Consider the following 19,163-nt stretch of genomic DNA (forward strand, 5'->3'; position numbering starts at 1 on the left):
ACATGTGTTATGTTTCTGTATCGATCTGATCATAGTTAGGCTTTTTTCTTTTTTGTACTAGTCAGACTTCTACGATAAGCGGAGCAATGGTAGCTCCTTAAATGTTGAATGTTGTTTGTTTTTTGTTTGTCTTTTGAAAAATGATAAAAAAAATTGAAAAAAAATGTAAAAACTGTTTCAAGCCTCTTGCCTAGGTAACAGTTCTTGCATTTTTCTGTTAAAGTTAGCTACCTTACTCTCTATATTAGCTAACATTACTCTGCCAATTTAGAGGAAAAATATTTTTTTTGGGGGGGGGGATCCTTCACAAATGGTGTACATTTGTGTGGGAGAAAGTATGAGCATGTCCCCCATCATATATATTGAGTGGACATGATTTTATGTCCATACCAGTTTGTTCAGAAACACTTAAATTTCTCAATCTAAAAAAGTGAATGTTGTGAGTGGAGAATTCCTGAATAGACAGGGTTATTCAAAAAGAATGAACTGCTTTCATGATGCAATATTTTATTAAGGAAAAGTAATACAAAACTCCATCCAAGTCACTAGTATTCTATTCATAATCAACTTTTGAGTGTGCAATATGGCCACCACCTGCAGCATGGGCAGCATCATTGCGATAAGAGAATTCCTCCCAGTGGATGGTGATACGTTAAAATCAGTATATCATAATCCACTTAGTTGATTGCTGTTGTTATTCAGTGTTTAAGGTCATTGAGATTAGTGGGTAAGCGGTGATGTATAACACAATCTTTTACATATTCTCACAAGAAAAAAATAACACAGGGTGTGATCTGGGGATCTCGCAGGCCAAGCACAAAGAGCAGTCTTGGGGCCCTTCTGACCAATCCATTGCTGGGGTATTTGGAGCATAAACAAACAACTGAATATTGCCAGAACCAGTGTTCCCTCTAATGTTTTTTTTTTGGGGTGGACGGAAAAGTATAGTGTCTGAGCGGCAGTCCCATAATTAATTAATCAATCAAGAAAGAAAGAAAGAAAGAAAGAAAGAAAGAAAGAAAGAAAGAAAGAAAGAAAGAAAGAAAGAAAGAAAGAAAGAAAGAAAGAAAGAAAGAAATACATAAATACATAAATACATAAATACATAAATACATAAATACATAAATAAATACATAAATACATAAACAAACAAACAAATAAAAACCCCACCCTGTTTTGCCTCAGAGAATTTCAAAATAAAATACTGTACTGTGTGTCTATAACAGTGAGCTCATAATAGGGCAACTCTATCAATATCAAAATGCCACTTAAATAGTTGAGCTAGTTTCAAACTAGATTTTGATTTTCTTTCTCTCTTCCTTACTCCCATTCTTTTTCTTTCTCTTTTCCTTCCTCTCTTTTTTCTATCTGTTTCTCTCTCTTCCTCTCTCTCTCCTTCCCTCTCACTCTTTCCCTCTCGGCTTCTGGGCAGGTTTGCAAAACTCTGAGTTGATGATGATTTTTAAGTGAGCGATTGCTCACTGCTCAGCTTAGAGGGAACTATGGCCAGAACAACAACGGGACTCCTCTTTCAAATAGTCATATGATGATGCTTGGGAACGGAAGCAATTGGTTCATTCTTCTTGAATAACCCTGTATTTTGCTTTACATGATAATAAATTACAGGTAGCAGATTTAGTGATGATTAAAACTAGGCCTTTTAAAAATGGAAGGATGACTATCAGTTTTCTTTTTTAAAAAACAGTCTAAATTAAAACATGAACGATTTGAGAACTTTGTTTTCTCATTGATTTGAACTTTCCATAGTCAGCGCAATGATAACAACATATGGAAAACTTCACGCAACCTACCAGCTTGCTGTGTCATTTTCATATTATGTTCACTGAAGTACAAGATATCTCAGAGACTGAGAACATAGCTGGTACACAGTTTCTCATTTAACAAAAAAATGAAATTAAGCACACAATGTTTTCCCCTTATAAAGTTCTTAAATAAAAAAACATGGCCATTTAACAAAATTTATTGGTTTTGCTTTGGCAAATTGTCTTTTTTTATCACTTTGTCTGGAAAGTGACAAATGCACAAAACATTGAATAGTTTACTGGAGAGTTTAAGGGAAGACAGATTCTTAGTCTTTTTAAAAAAGTGAATTCATGCTAAATTAGATAAAATAAAATTTAACTTCTTTGGAAAGTAGTGCTTTTCTCTGTCTTGATTATATAGATGCCTCAATATCACATATCTTTAAAATACAGGACAAGCTAAAGTGCTCCAAGCTATAACTTTGTTCTGTAAATCTTTGAATTAATTGACTCAATGGTAGGACTGCACTTGGCATGAAACTGAACATTAATTTCCCTCCAAGCTTCAAAGCCCTTTCATTTGTTTTCTACCCAAACTGACTGTTGCCTTAATGCCATTTTGTTTTCATATTGACTTTTACTATCAAGGAAAAGACAATGTAATTTATTCTCATCCTCAATTAGATGTGTAGTAAGAAATTCTAATTCCACAAGTTGAAATACCAAGGAACGTGTTATTCAGACAAATGGAATAAGAATGTCTTCTTCATCTCCTGCTCCAGAAACACTTTTATACACTTCCTACTTAATTCCAAGATTGTTTTTATGGATATTTTTTTCTAGGTTAGACATTTTTGTTCATTAATTCTCTTTTAATGTTTTGTAGTTCTCCAACAGAATCACAGAGAAAACAGCTTGCTGTTAGAGTGTGTATGTGCATGAATGATACTGAGGGATCCTTTTAAGAGGCTATGAGAAGCTAGATAGATCTGTCTTAGGCCTCTATGGGGAACTAGCTCCTTTTCCTCCATGAAGGTAAATCTCTGCCAGGAACGTAGAATATATGTAAAAGAACTGTATACCTACAAATGCCTCTACTTACGAACTTTTCTAGATAAGAACCAGGTGTTCAAGATTTGTTTGCCTCTTATCAAGAACCATTTTCCACTTATAAGCCCAAGCCTCTGAAAATGTAACCGGAAAAGGCAGGGAGAAGCCTCTGTGGGGGCTCTCTATGAATCTCCTGGGAGGAAGTGGTTTCCCCAATCGCACACATTATTTGCTTTTACATTGATTCCTATGGAAATAATTGCTTCTTCTTACAAACTTTTCTACTTAAGAACCTGGTCACGGAACAAATTAAGTTCATAAGTAGAGGTACCACTATACTAGAGTATAATGCCTTTAAATTCCTTGAAATCTCACTGGTCAGCTATTTTGCAGGAAAGAGAAACTAAATCCAGTATATTATTATTGAAACAGCTGATCAGTCAGAATTTTTAACTTATTATTTTATTTTATTGAAACAATTTATATTTATCTCACCAAGGTGAATCTAGATAATATAGAGAAATTAAAGTTTAAAAAAACCCAAAACCACAGTCACAAAATCAATATTCAAAACCAAGCAATCATGAATGCTCAGAGAAAAAAAAATCTTTCCAATCATTAAAATAAAACAGACAAACAAAGGCTTGCTTTACCTCCCAGCACAAATACTTGTAAGAACATCCGAATATTTAATACTTTACGAAAGATGACCAGGGTCAGGTCCATCTGGTTCTATTTGACAATGTTCTTCCATGGGGCAGGCACAGTGACAGGGAAGATATGACCCCTAGGTCCCACAAAATGAAACTGACTAATAGGACCTGGGGCACACCAACCCATCAATTCTGTGTGGTGAGCAGAGATAGAGACAGGCAGAGCCACAAATAATCTAACCCTTTGTCATGTAAGACTTTATAAGTAATAACCAGTATATTAAATTACATCCAGAAACCTACAGGGAACTACTACAGCTTGTTGAACAAAGATGCTACATAGTTAAAGTGTATTATATGTAGTCTCTCTGTACATTGGACTGAGCTGAAGAACCAAATACCGTACATGGAGCTTTCACTTAGCAACCAATAATTCAGCAACTATTCAAAATTACAATAATGCTGAACAAGGAACCTTATGATCAAACCTCAAAGTTGGGGCAATCAAAGCACCTTACAGTCACATGATTGTGATTTGATTTTGATCTGCTTAGCAACCAGATTACAATTACAAGAACTACAGTATCCCAAGGTGACATGATCTCCATTTATAACCTTCACTGCCAGTTTCAGATAAGCAAAGTCACTGAGGAAGCCAACAGAAGTCTCTAAGTGTTTAATGACCACACATAATCAACTTAACAGCCCCAATTTGAACTTCTGCAACTGCTGTCAGTAGAGTCATATTTGGGGATGGGTGGGTTAATGACTGCATCAGAGAGGGCTAAGAGAAGGTACCTGGATGAAGGTCACCCAACTGGTTTTATGCTTAAAGCAGGACTAGTACTCATGGACTTCCAGTTTCTACCATGGGACTTCAATCACCACATCAAACTGGTTTTGTTTACTAAATTGCTCAGTAGGTATTAAACTTGATTATTTAAATGTACTGTTCATAATTAATATAAAGTTTACTTATACAGTATCTTTTTAATATCTATCCATATTTAAATTTAATATTAGCAATTTTTAATATATAGATTTCTAAATGTTCATATCTAAACACATGACAAGTTCTGTTTTTCCAATAGATATTTAAGCTCATCTCTGCTGGATTCCTGATAGCTGAAATACACTGATTTTTAATGGATTGAAAGTTTTTTAAAGTTATTCTGACAGCTTAATTTTAGTGCTAAACTAGAACTGCTGCATATAATTTCATGGCTGATCTTTGAATTTCATTAAAGAAAAGTGGCAAAGGAGGCAGGGCAATGTGGATTTGGATCCTGCTATTCAAACTGAGAGAGGACCTCTTACTATCAGTGAGTGGTTCTATCTGAAGTCTAGAATCCTAGTCTAAATCTTCTTTACCTCCATTTTGGTTCAATTTAATACATGAAAAAAAATCAGCTTCATAATTGTCCATTATGTGATTAACTACTATTTTGATTCTGCCTAGCTTCATAAATTACTTTAAGCCATTATTTGTGTTTACAACGAATCACAACAGATTGTGTGCATGAAACATACTGAGTTAAAATGAAATAAATCACATACTGTAAATATTAATTAGGATAATGGCCTAGATCAGTGATGGCAAATCTTTTTTTTCTCGGGTGCTGAAAAGGCGTGGGCACACACTGTCACACAAGCGCAAGTGCCCACACCCATAAATCAATGCCTGGGAAGGGCGAAAACAACTTCCCCTGCTCCCTGAAGGCCTACCGGAGGCCAGAAATGGACTGTTTCTCAACTTCTGGTGGGCCCAGTAGGCTCATGTTTCACCCTCGCCAGGCTCTAATGGCTTCCCTGGTGCCAGGGGAGGGTAAAAACGTCCTCCCCCATCCCCCGGAGGCTCTCTGTAAGCTAAAACGCCCTTCCAGAAGCAGAAATGAGCTGGCCGGCACACACGTGCAGGTTGGAGCTGAGCTAGGGAAACAGCTTGCGTGCAAGCACATATGGCTCTGTATGCCACCTATCACTGCCTTAGATCATTGATGGCGATCCTTTTTTGGTTTGTGTGCCAAAAGAGTATGTGTGGGTAGCATAAGTGCATGTGGCCACACCCCTTCCCTCACCCCACACATGCGCAACCCCTTGTGCTGCCCCTGCACATATGCACAATCTCCCTCATCCCCACGCATATACACAGGCCTCACTGAAGCCTGGGACGTAAAAAAACCAGCCAAAAGGGCAAACCGGAAGTTTGGAAAAAAGCTGTTTCTTGCACTCCGGATGGTTCAGGGAAACTTCCTGAAGCCCCGGAGTGCAAAAAACAGCACAATTGGCAAACTGGAAGTGCATTTTCTGAACTTTCAGTTTGTCCATTAGGCGGGTGTTTTGCATTTTGGAGCTTTAGGGAGGGTGAAACAGTTTTTATTGAAAATTCAATTGTATGGTGTTTAAAATCCACTGTGTGCAGGCAAATAAAAAGTTAATTAAAAAGAGCTTTGTTCGGGGGTTTTTTTTTTTCCTTTTCTTTTTCTTTTTCCCTCTCTCTCTCTTTCTCTCTCTCCGTATTCTTTAAAATAACTATGAAATTACTAAAAATTTTCTCAGTTAATATAAATGGACTAAACTCAATTATAAAAAGAAAACAAACGATGATTAAACTCAAGAAAGAAGAAGCAGATATAATCTGCTTACAAGAAACACATATTAGATCACAAGACCAGAACTTACTTAAGAATAAAAAATTAGGGAAATTGTTCACGGCGCTAGCAGAAACAAAAAAAAGAGGCATAGCGGTGTATGTAAAAGAGAGGCTACAACCAGAACTAATCTATGCAGATCCAGATGGAAGAATACTCAATCTGAAAATCAAAATTGGTCAAAGTACAGCAGTCTTGATGGTGATATATGCCCCAAACACAAACCAATCAGAATTTTACCAAAAAATAAACGATCAACTAACACAACTAGAAGGGAAAAATGTGTGTATATTAGGAGACTTCAACGCGATCCCTGACAACAACAAAAAGACTACAAAACAACAAAAAAAAGAATTCAGGATAGGAAAATTCTACCTAACAAATTTTTTGAACTAACAAGAGAATTCAATCTTTTGGACTTATGGAGAGAAAGACATCAGGGGAATAGAGAATATACTTTTTTTTCAAATCCACACCAATCGTGGTCAAGAATAGACATGGCCTGGGGTGACCTGAACATAGACAAATGTATATAACAAGTGGAGATCGGCCCCAATATATGGGCAGATCACCACCCAATTATAATTAAGATAAAAGAACCAAAGAAAAACTTCCAAAAATGGTCCCTAAACCAATCATTACTTAAGGAAAAAAACTACACTGACCAAGTAAAAAGAGAATTAACTTTTTTTCTTAAAGATAACTGGAATGAAGACACTTCTATACAAAACATATGGGACACCTTAAAGGCATATTTAAGAGGAGTCACTATTTCATACTCCTCTAGAGTAAAGAAAATCAAAAACCAAAAAATTAAAGATTACCTAACTAGAATTAAACAATTAGAAACAGATTTACAACAAGATATTTCAAACGAGAAACTTATAGAGGAAAAGGATAAATTAAATCACCAAATTAATTTAATGACTCAGGATGAATTATCATGGAAACTAAAAAGGGCTAAATTAGACTATTTTGAAAATGCAAATAAGCCGGGTAGATGGCTAGCCTACAAACTTAAAAAAGAAGAAAATGAACGATATATTCATTCGCTAGAAGATAGCAGGGAAGAAAGACAATCCACGGTAGAAGGGAAAAAACAAATTGCCACTGATTATTATACAGAATTATACAAAAGGGAAATAAAAACGTTAGAGGAACAAAAGAGGTACATAACAAAATCCGAACCGGAAGAACTGACTGATAACGAAAGAAAAAGGTTGAACAAAGAAATTACGATAACTGAACTGGAGGAAACAATTAAAAACCTGAAAAACAATAAAGCCCCAGGTCCAGATGGTATCATTGGTGAATTCTACAAAGAATTTTCCACTGATTTAGGAGACCTCCTACTAACACTTTATAACGAAGTTCTAGAAAAAGGCTTAATGCCTAACTCTTGGACGGAGGCAATTATTTATTTATTTATTTATTTATTGGATTTGTATGCCGCCCCTCTCCAGAGACTCGGGGCGGCTAACAGCGACAATAAAACAGTGTACAATAGTAATTTGGTATTGATGATTAAAAATCAATTAATATAAAAACCAAACATACATACATACCATGCATAGAATTGTAAAGGCCTAGGGGGAAAGAGGATCTCAATTCCCTCATGCCTGGCGGCAGAGGTGGGTTTTAAGTTGTTTACGAAAGGCAAGGAGGGTGGGGGCAGTTCTAATCTCTGGGGGGAGTTGGTTCCAGAGGGCCGGGGCCGCCACAGAGAAGGCTCTTCCCCTGGGTCCCGCCAGGCGACATTGCTTAGTTGACGGGACCCAGAGAAGATCCACTCTGTGGGACCTAACTGGTCGCTGGGATTCGTGCAGCAGAAGGCGGTCCCTGAGGTAATCTGGTCCGGTGCCATGAAGGGCTTTATAGGTCATAACCAACACTTTGAATTGTGACCGGAAACTGATCGGCAACCAATGCAGATTGCGGAGTGTTGGTGTAACATGGGCATATTTGGGAAAGCCCATGATTGCTCTCGCAGCTGCATTCTGCACGATCTGAAGTTTCCGAACATTTTTCAAAGGTAGCCCCATGTAGAGAGCGTTACAGTAGTCAAGCCTCGAGGTGATGAGGGCATGAGTGACCGTGAGCAGTGACTCCCGGTCCAAGTAGGGTCGCAACTGGTGCACCAGGCGAACCTGGGCAAACGTCCCCCTCGCCACAGCTGAAAGATGTTTCTCTAATGTGAGCTGTGGATCGAGGAGGACGCCCAAGTTGCGAACCTTCTCTGAGGGGGCCAGTGATTCTCCCCCCAGGGTAATGGATGGACAGATGGAGTTGTCCTTGGGAGGTAAGATCCACAGCCACTCCGTCTTGTCTGGGTTGAGTTTGAGCTTGTTGACACTCATCCAGGCCCTAACATCCTCCAGGCACCGGCCCATCACTTCCACTGCTTCGTTGGCTGGACATGGGGTGGAGATGTATAACTGGGTATCATCGGCGTATTGATGATACCTCACCCCATGCCCTTGGATGATCTCACCTAGCGGTTTCATGTAGATATTAAATAGCAGGGGGGAGAGGACCGACCCCTGAGGCACCCCACAAGGGAGAGACCTAGAGGTCGACCTCTGATCCCCTACTAACACCGACTGCGACCGACCAGAGAGGTATGAGGAGAACCACTGAAGAACAGTGCCTCCCATTCCCAACCCCTCTAGTCGGTGCAGAAGGATACCATGGTCGATGGTATCGAAAGCCGCTGAGAGGTCAAGAAGCACCAGGACAGAGGACAAGCCCCTGTCCTGGGCCCGCCAGAGATCATCCATCAACGCGACCAAAGCAGTTTCCGTGCTGTAGCCGGGCCTGAATCCAGACTGTTGAGGACCTAGATAATCGGCTTCTTCCAAGGACCGCTGGAGCTGAAGTGCCACCACTTTCTCAACAACCTTCCCCATAAAGGGAAGGTTGGAGACTGGACGGTAGTTATTGAGTATGGCTGGGTCCAGGGAAGGCTTCTTGAGGAGGGGGCGCACAAGTGCCTCCTTATAAGGAGCCGGAAAGGACCCACTCCCCAAGGAGGCGTTGACAATCTCCCGGACCCAGCTCCGTGTCACCTCTCGACTGACCGAAACCAACCAAGAGGGACACGGATCCAGTAGACAGGTGGTGGAACACACAGCTCCAATGGCCTTGTCCACTTCCTTAGGTGTCACTAAGTCAAACTTCTCCCAGACAGATGGACAAAGACGTTTAGCCCCAGTCACCTCGACTGACTCGTTGTCAGTTGACTCTGTTTTACAATTGGAGTCGAGATCCGCTCGAATCCGAGCAATTTTATCAGCGAAAAACGTGTTAAAATCCTCGGCACTACTCTGCAAGGGCTCCCTAACTCCCCCCTGGTTAAGAAGGGAGCGGGTTACCCTAAACAGAGCGGCCGGGTGGGATTCCGCTGATGCAATCAAGGTGGCATGATACGCGCATCTTGCTGCCTTGAGTGCCACTTTGTAAGTCATAATATGAGCTCTTACAAGTGTTCGATCGGACTCGGACTTACTCTTCCTCCATCGCTTCTCTAGACGTCTCTTCTGGCGTTTCAACTCCCGGAGCTCCTCGTTGAACCATGGAGCTCTACGGGGTCTAGTGCCGCGGAGAGGTCGCAGCGGTGCAATTCGGTCAAGGGCCTCCGCTGCAGCCTTGTTCCAGGCCTCAGCCAGAGACTCTGCCGAATTGTGGACGAGTGCATCTGGAAGATCCCCAAGCGCCTTCTGAAAGCCTTCTGGATCCATCAGGCGCCTGGGGCGGAACAACTTAATCGGTTCCGCCTCCCCGCGAGGGAGGATTGGAGCCAGGAAGTCAAGCCGCAGTAGAAAATGGTCTGACCATGACAAAGGCAATACTTCTAAGCCCCTTAATCTCAGACCATTACTCAGTTGCTCCGAGAGGAATACCATGTCAGGTGCGTGCCCTCCCTTATGAGTTGGACCCTGCACTACTTGAGTCAGGTCCATGGCTGACATGGTGGCCATGAACTCCTGTGCCAGCCCAGAGGATCCGCCGAGCGACGGCAGGTTGAGGTCCCCCAAGACCATAAGCCTAGGGAACCTCACCGCCAGCCCGGCCACCTCCTCCAGCAGCACAGGCAGGGCTGTTGACACGCAGCTGGGAGGCAGGTACGTGAGTAACAAGCCCACCTGAACCCCTAGGTCCAACTTCACCAGGAGGGACTCGCAACCCGCAATCTCTGGAGCAGTGAGTCTACGCAGGCACAGGCTCTCTCTGGCTATAATAGCCACTCCTCCCCCCCTTCCCTGGGGTCGAGGCTGATGCCATATCCGAAACCCGGCTGGGCAGATTTCAGAGAGAGGAACTCCTCCCGACGGGCCCGACGGGCAGCCGCGCCTGCCGCGCAACGCCGCCTAACGCCGCCCGCCCGGAGGAGAAGAGGCCTCGCCCGGGCCGAATTAAATTACGAGTTTAATCCCTAAGAATGAAGAAGAGAAGCATAGAATTCAAAATTATAGACCCATCTCCCTGCTAAATGTGGACTACAAAATTTTCATGAGCATAATGGCAAACAGACTAAAAACAGTTTTAAATAACAAGATACATTCGGATCAAAATGGCTTTCTACCCGGTAGACACATTAGAAACAACACGAGGATAATATTAGACGTTCTAGAATTCTATGAAAAACATTCAGATAAACAATTGGCTCTCATCTTCCTAGACGCCCAAAAAGCCTTTGACAATCTAAATTGGGGATTTATGATAGAATTAATAAAGCATATGAAATTTGGCCCCAAATTTATTAAAATGATCGAGACAATTTACTACAAACAACACACAAGAATCGCAATTAATGGGGATTTAACCGACAGACTTCAGATTGAAAAAGGGGTTCGTCAAGGCTGCCCACTATCCCCGCTATTATATATCCTTGTTACAGAAACCATGTTAAGACAGATCAGAGCCAACTCTAAAATAAGAGGATTGAAAACCAAAGGGCAAGAGTTCAAATTACAGGCTTATGCTGATGACTTAGTCTTAATATTAGAAAACCCACTGGAATCGGGGAAATACATTATGAAAGAGGTGGAGGATTTCGGCAAGGTGGCAGGCTTAAAAATAAACACTCAAAAAACTAAAATTATAACCAAAAATATGACAAAAGAGCAAGAAAATAATTTGGAAGAAATTTTGGAAATTAAAATAGTTAAAATAGTCAAATATTTGGGGATTTTACTCACAAAAAAATGTAGCACCATTAAAGAAAATAATTATGAAATATTATTAAAGACAACGGAGAAACAATTAAAAGATTGGGATAAGCTGCAAATTTCACTACTAGGCAGAATAGCGACAATCAAAATGTCAATACTGCCGAAATTCTTGTACCTCTTCCAAACAATCCCAACAAAATTAAATAATCACTTCTTCAATAGATTGAATAAAATTACTTCCAAATTCATATGGAACAACAAAAGGCCCAGGATAAGATTAAAATGGCTACAAGATAGAACCAAACAAGGAGGTTTGGGATTACCAGACTTTAAGATATATCATTTAGCATCTAATTTACTATGGATCAAAGATTGGATAGAGCTTAAAACAGAGAGAATACTGGCACTAGAAGGCCATGACATGCTCTCTGGTTGGCATAATATGTTATGGAACCAGCACCAAAAGATTCCGACTTATTTCAAAAATCACATGATCAGAGATGTCTTAATAACAACATGGCTCAAATTAAAAAAAGATCATTATACAAAAATACCTAGATGGTATTCCAGTCTGGAAGCTCTTACCCACCCGAACATTACAGAATTAAAAAACATGATAACCTACAACCACTTACTAAACACAGAAGGAAATATAAAAACAAAGGAAGAGTTAGCAGAACAGAACATAATTTTGGACTGGTGGCCATACAGGCTAATATTTTCAAAATGGCAAAAAGACACTAAAAACGAAGGAATATTGGCACAGGACACACCCCTTGATAAACTAATATTAGGAAGGGAAAAAAATTTTATTACAAGAATATACAGCTACTTAATAAATTATGAAATGGAAACTGAAATATCAAAAGACCCAATGACCAGCTGGGCAAAGAACTTTGGCTACAATATTCATATAGACCAATGGGAGACAATCTGGAATAAGAACTACAAAATCACTAAATCAGTATCATACAAAGAAAACATCATAAAAATGTTCTATAGGTGGCACATGTCGCCATCAAGACTAGCACAGATTTTTCCCAAAAACCAGACCAAACTGTTGGAGATGTTCAAATCCCTCTGGAACCTTCTTCCATATCTGGTGGAGCTGTCCAAAAATAAAAAAATTATGGAGCAAAATAAGGTCCTGGATATTCGAAATTACGGACATTAATCTCTCATTCAAACCAGAGACCTTTTTATTAGGAATAATAGACACAAAAATAAAGAAAACAGACTACTATATAATCCAACACATTATAACAGCAAGCAGAATATCAATAGCTCAAAACTGGAAAAGGGAAGAGGTACCATCAGACAGAGAAATGATTAAAAAAATATTCGATTGCGCCGAGTATGACTCCTTAACACAAAAACTGAAAGACAACAAGGAAACAAAAAATATAACCACATGGGACAAGTTCTATAACTGGATCAATGAAAGGGAGAGAGCTAAAGAAGGGAAGGGAAACAAAATACAATAAAACAAATTATAAAAAGATCAAGAACGGGGGAGAGAAGGAGAAGAACAAAACATGACGATTTATTTGCTTGCTCGCTGACACCCTTTTTCTTTTCTTTTTTTTTCTTTTTTTTTCTTTTTAGGATAGAAATAAATTAGAACTATAACAATCATAATACTAAACACATTATTTAGAAAAGGAAGCTTTAGACCAACGATTAAGCAAACTTTAAGAAATACGATTCCGCTGACTGAATAGCCGGGAAAATAAAAAATAAATATAGCTGCAGATTGGCAGCGGGGTGGGGGGGGGGAAGGGGTTGTCTTATGTTCAATGTTATTGTTAAATGTGGTTCGTTCGACCCTATTGGAAACAATGATCAGATGCTTATGATATGAACACCTTGTCTTGTCAACACTGTTTTGTATTGTTTCTTTGTATATACAGTATTTGTATATAACCAATAAACATTATTTTATAATAAAAAAAAATTCACTGTGTGCATATTTGTGTGTATAGACATAAATATATGTATTTATTTATTTTATTTTATTTGTCATACAAATATAGTATTGTATTGTAGTATGTTTAACATAATATAAATATAAAGTAGAGATAGAAAAGATAAAAAAGACATTAGGACAGGAACGGTAGGCACAAAGGTGCACTTATGCACGCCCCTTCCAGACCTTAGAAAAGGGGAGAGATCTATTGTAGACAACCTAAGGTTGAAGATTTTGGGATTGGGGAAAGAAACAACAGAGTCCGGTAGTGAATTCCAGGCGTTGACCACTCTATTGCTGAAATCGTATTTTCTGCAGTCTAGTTTGGAGCGATTTACATTTAGTTTGTATCTATTGCATGCTCTTGTGTTGTTGTTGTTAAAGGTGAAGTAGTCGCTAACGGGGAGTACATTGTGATGTATGATTTTATGAACAACAGTTAAATCAGTTCGGAGGCGGCATAGCTGTAAATTTTCTAAACATAGTAATTGAAGTCTGAAGAAGTAAGGTAATTTGTTGTGTGAGGAGGAGTGGAGGACTCTTCCTGTGAAGTATTTCTGGACTCCTTCAATTGTATTAATGTCTGTTATGCAGTGTGGATTCCATATGGAAATAGATATTGATATAGATAAAATGAACTCTTTTTCTAGTCCTCTAATCTAATGGTTGCTCAGATTTTTGAAGTCTGGATAATAAACCTATGCACTACTGCTATAGTTATGTTTCCTGTTTTAAAGAGAATCACTGAAGGTCAGTGATAGCATTAACAGGCAGGTGCCTCTGAGGGAAAGTAATCATTTTGCAATTTTGGTTAGGTTGCTTGAGAGATCCAATCATACCTAAAGCCAAAATAGATTACCTACTTCCAGTTGAAGCTGATTTGAAACAATTAAGGCCAGCCTTGTGAATCACTGAAGCAGAGAAGAAAGTTTTGCAGTTATACCAACCTTTCACATTTAGTTCATTTCTTAAGAGACACTAGCAGTTACCTCACAGCACATGGGGGTGGGGGGAGGTTTTATTGTTTTATTCTACTGCAGGTGCAATTTCTTGCAGATAAGAAGTATGCTGTGAAAAACGTATCATTTTTCCTAAGGACTAGAAAACAAAATGTGGATTTTTGAAATAGCGAAAATAGCCCATCACTAAGGAAAATGGGTCTCAACTGAATGGAATAATTGTATCTATTACTTTATCCTGATTGGATTTACTTTTTCTAAGGGCAGTAATCAGGTGTTAGAAGTAAGAATACCATACAGTATAGAAAACCAGATTGGCAGTAATGACAGTGCTTTTTTTCTCTGCAAATAGGCATTGTATTACAAGGAAGCTAAATGAGCATCTAGAAGTAGATAAAAGGTAAACTGTCCTTCAGATTGGTGACCTCATAGATACTGTACATCCCGCTAGCACAGAGGTATTCAACTTTTGCAACTTTAAGACTTGTGGGTTCCAACTCACAGAATTTCCCATGTTAGCTGGGAAATTCTGGGAGTTGAGGTCTGAAAGTTTTAATGTTGCCAGGGTTGACATACATTCTCTAGCAGTACCAATAGGATTCTCAGGCTTCTGCTTAGGCAACATCCAAGCATTAAGCAGGCTCAACCCAGTTTAATTTCTAAGCCAAGACAAGTTCGACTAGGTGTTATCATACTACATAAGATGATTTTAGAATTAGAGACTTCTGTCAGTTTGTTTTTTATTGATTTTTATATTTTCCACATCTTAATATTTCTAAAACAGATCCACATCCGTGTATATACATTAATATCAATATTTATATAATTTGTACATTGCTTTTTCTTATTGTCAAATCTTACGTTGTCATCTCACATTGTCTCATTGTCTTCTTTTTCTTTATCTATTCATACCTTTTAGTCCATGTATTCAGAGTCCTTTTGTCCATTTAACTCCATTGTTAGTCTGTCCATCTCAGTACAGTGTTCCCTCGATTTTCGCGGGTTCGAACTTCGCGAAAAGTCTATAGCACGGTTTTTCAAAAATATTAATTAAAAAATACTTTGCGTTTTCCCCCCCTATACCACGGTTTTTCCTGCCCGATGACGTCATATGTCATCGCCAAACATTTGTCCATCTTTAATAAATATTTTTTTTAATAAACTTTAATAAATAAACATGGTGAGTAATAATCTAAATGGTTGCTAAGGGAATGGGAAATCGCAATTTAAGGGTTTAAAGTGTTAAGGGAAGGCTTGTGATACTGTTCATAGCCAAAAATAGTGTATTTACTTCCGCATCTCTACTTCGTGGAAATTCGACTTTTGCGGGCCGTCTTGGAACGCATCCCCACGAAAAGTGAGGGAACACTGTACAGTCAAATTTGTTTTTATATAATTTCCTTCCCCAGAGGTGTTTAAGAGTCTTTCCGTCGTTGCACATATGTAATCCTTGCTGCAATCCCAATGTGTAATATTAAATATTTGATGTTTTTAGGGAATTATCTCCTAGTAATTCCTACTAAGAAGAATTCAGGTGTATTATCATGGGATAATCATGATAATGATTTCCAACAGGTCAGATTAGAATTTAGGTATATTTTCCTCAATTTTGTTGGGGCCATATGCCACCACTAGAATATTTTATAATAATTTTCTTTATTTGCTGTTGATTTTATTAATTTAATATTCCAAGTCCAAATTTGGTCTCAGGCAGGTGTATATTATGCCCGATGTTCTTTGCCCATGCAATCATCAGACCTTTTACTATACAGTATCTTCACGTTTACTGCATTCTAACAAGTATTTATATATTTTGGGTATAATTTTTTCCACTGGGCCCTAAGTATTTTGTCTAACTGTTGGGTTTCCTTGTCAATACCAATTCTTTCTACAATTCTTTCTATTTGTATTTGCAAATAGGACCACCAATCGATTTTTATACCTTGTTCTGCCAATTCTTCCCTGCTTTTTAGTTTTCCCAATGAATCTAATATTTCTTTATATTTAACTGTTTTGGTCACATCTATTGTATTTGGATATGTTAGGGCCTCCATGGTTGAGGGCCAACTAGGGATCTTTAAATCTAAAATATTTTATTTTAATTTCATGGCATATATTTAGTAAGGAATGTCTAATTAAGTGTTGGCTGAAGTATTTTTCTGGTTTATTTCCAATGTCCCATAGATCAGCATGCCATCCTTTCTCTAAATCATGACCTTCTAATTGTAATATGCATTTATTTCTTAAATTTATCCAATCTCTTATTCAGGTCAATGAAGCAGCTTTGTAATATAACTTCCAACCAGGCAGTTCAAAGCCACCTCTGTTCTTATTATCCTGTAAATTGGTTAATTTAATTCTTGGCTTTTTTGCAATGCCATATAAAATTAGAAATTATTTTATTCAAATTTGTAAAAAAAAATTTTTTCTAATTTAATGTGTATAGTTTGAAAAGGAATAAAAATTTTGGTAGTATGCTCATCTTTATTGCCAATATTCGTCTTAATAATGATAGTTGCAGATTTCCCCATTTTTCTAATTCAATTTTTTGTTTGGTTTACCAATTTAATTATCCTCTTTGATTGATGAGCATCTGTTAGTTAAATTGATGTATTAGGTAAACAGTTAAGTATCTAGATAAGATTATTATGTTTATAAATATATACGGAATCAAATTATAAACACAGTATCAGTAGGCAAATAAATAAAACAAATTCAATATCAGTCAGCTTTCAAATGTATATTATACAGCAAATGTGACAGCTATTCTATGTATATTATAAAGTAAATGTGACAGCTAGTTAAATAGATAGGTAATAAATAAATAGGTAAAATAACTAGACAATGTTATCTCAGTAGCAATAGGATTGTAAACTTACTAATATTACTATATTATAAGTGCTATAATACTATACATTTAAATTAACTTGCTCTATTTCCCATATATCAAATATTTTTACTATATCATTGTACTGATGATAACGTATAATAATTAATCAATTAGTTCATTTGCCTTATATTAAAATGCTTAAATTACTTATGATGTTAAGATATAGAGGTAATAATTGTTATAATCTTTTTACAGTTTAATATGTTTTATAAGTATTAGATATCTATGATGAATCTTTTTAATAAGTAAGAAATAAGAAGAGGAAGTACAATAGATGAAAATATTATAGTATTAGGAGGAAAGAGAGATTTCCACTAGTATATGTTTATAATATAAGTTAGTATAGATTACAATAATATAATAATATTATTATAATAATATTATAATCCTCCAATATCGTCCTCCAAAACTAAGATTAACACGGCATCATACGAATGAGGGGGGCTTCTCTTAACCATGGATTTGACTTCACACTCTTTTCCTGCATCCCTTTCTGGAAACTAGATCAATTTCCTTTAATAAGTCATTTTATAATAATAATAATAATAATAATAATAATAATAATAATAATAATAATAATAATATTATATATACAGTATATAATAATTATATAAATAATAATTATATAAATAATTTAAATATATGATCAAGAGTAGAATTAAGTAATTTCCAGGTGGAATATAAAGAAGGGGATGGAGCTGATATACGTTTGATAGACAGAGAAGAGAATTGTGTTTCAGTATTGAAGTAGGCTCTCAAAAAAGGGGAATAGGCAAATATATATTAATATCCACTAAAACGCTTAGTTAATATGTAGTTAATATAGTTTATATATCTTCATCCATTCCTTTATGCTGTTTAACCCTTATGTTGAATTCCCTCGGATTTCTTCTTTGAATGTTGTCATTTGGTTCCTTTTCATTCTGTCTGTGTCTATCAATCAACTCCCTGTCACATCTTCTCCAATGCCAGTTCTGACTCTTCTTGTAGTCCAAATGTTATCCTTTTAAATCATCTACCCAGGCTTTTGTCTCCTTTTGTATTTAAATCTGAGGTTCCAAACTCCTTCGATTTTTAGCCCTCTGTTTCCGTGTTGTCACAGTTATTTCTATCTCATCCTTTCTCTCGCTGCTAAGTTCCAAATTTGGAAATCTCTTTTCACCGTTGTAGTTGGGTCACCTGTTTACCGTTTTCTTCCTGATGCAATCTGTTGCAATAGTTAACTTCCTAATTGTTTGTGGTTCGCTGTGGTTTTAGATCCGTCATGTTAAAGTAATAAAGGCAGATTATCTTGTCTCGGATAGGGAGGGTGCCTTCCGCCGCAGCAGGTGAATGTCTTCGCCTCGCTACTGGCTGGGATGCCTCTCTTCTCTCATTTAGTCCTTCAGACTTTCATGCCTTAAATGGTTTCCAGAAAAACGAAAATAGGGCAGCTTCAAAGAATGGAGATCGTTCTTCTCCAGCTGCAGTGCCTCACATTACCACTGGATGTCAGAGACTTCTCTCAGTTTATCTACATGTATGACTTATTAAAGCTAATTTTATATTACGTCTGTCATGCTCTTTGTAATAGGAAATGGCCCACAATATATAATATATTATAGAGACTTAGTACAGTTGCCCAGATTTCCAATTGCCCCAGAGAACCTTGTGGGACCACCAACTTATTGTATCATAAATCTTTGTGGGACGATGCCAGTTCACAAAATATGTGAAATTATATCCCCAATTGCCCAATTATCAAATAGAAACAAAACATAAACCATATTGTATTATCTTTTTTAATGGATTGGTTTGTAGGATTGTGGAGGATAGGTGGTACTGTTTTTCAGAGTGATGTTGGTGAGGAAAGTATATATTTGAAAAATAAAATAAAATCAGCACCCTCTCAACAAATAGAACTGTTCTGTAAGAATTAGTATTAGTTGTTCTACATAGGATTTCTCAAGTAACTAGGATGGCATTTCAGCACAGCTGATGCCTTCACCACATACAGTTATTGTGGTAAATTCTGTGCTGAGTATTGTTGACTGAGACTGCAGAGGCTCAAAAAATTATTT

At 37.6% G+C, this 19,163-nt stretch overlaps 1 protein-coding gene across 1 annotated transcript in view; it reads right to left on the reverse strand.

Annotated features, from left to right (window-relative positions):
- Positions 1 to 19,163, reverse strand: part of ADCY2 (adenylate cyclase 2) — a 180,697-nt gene that overhangs the window by 108,296 nt on the left and 53,238 nt on the right. The window lies entirely within an intron of this gene.

Source organism: Erythrolamprus reginae, chromosome 3 (assembly GCF_031021105.1).
Source record: "Erythrolamprus reginae isolate rEryReg1 chromosome 3, rEryReg1.hap1, whole genome shotgun sequence".
In the NCBI taxonomy this organism is placed as follows: domain Eukaryota; kingdom Metazoa; phylum Chordata; class Lepidosauria; order Squamata; family Dipsadidae; genus Erythrolamprus; species Erythrolamprus reginae.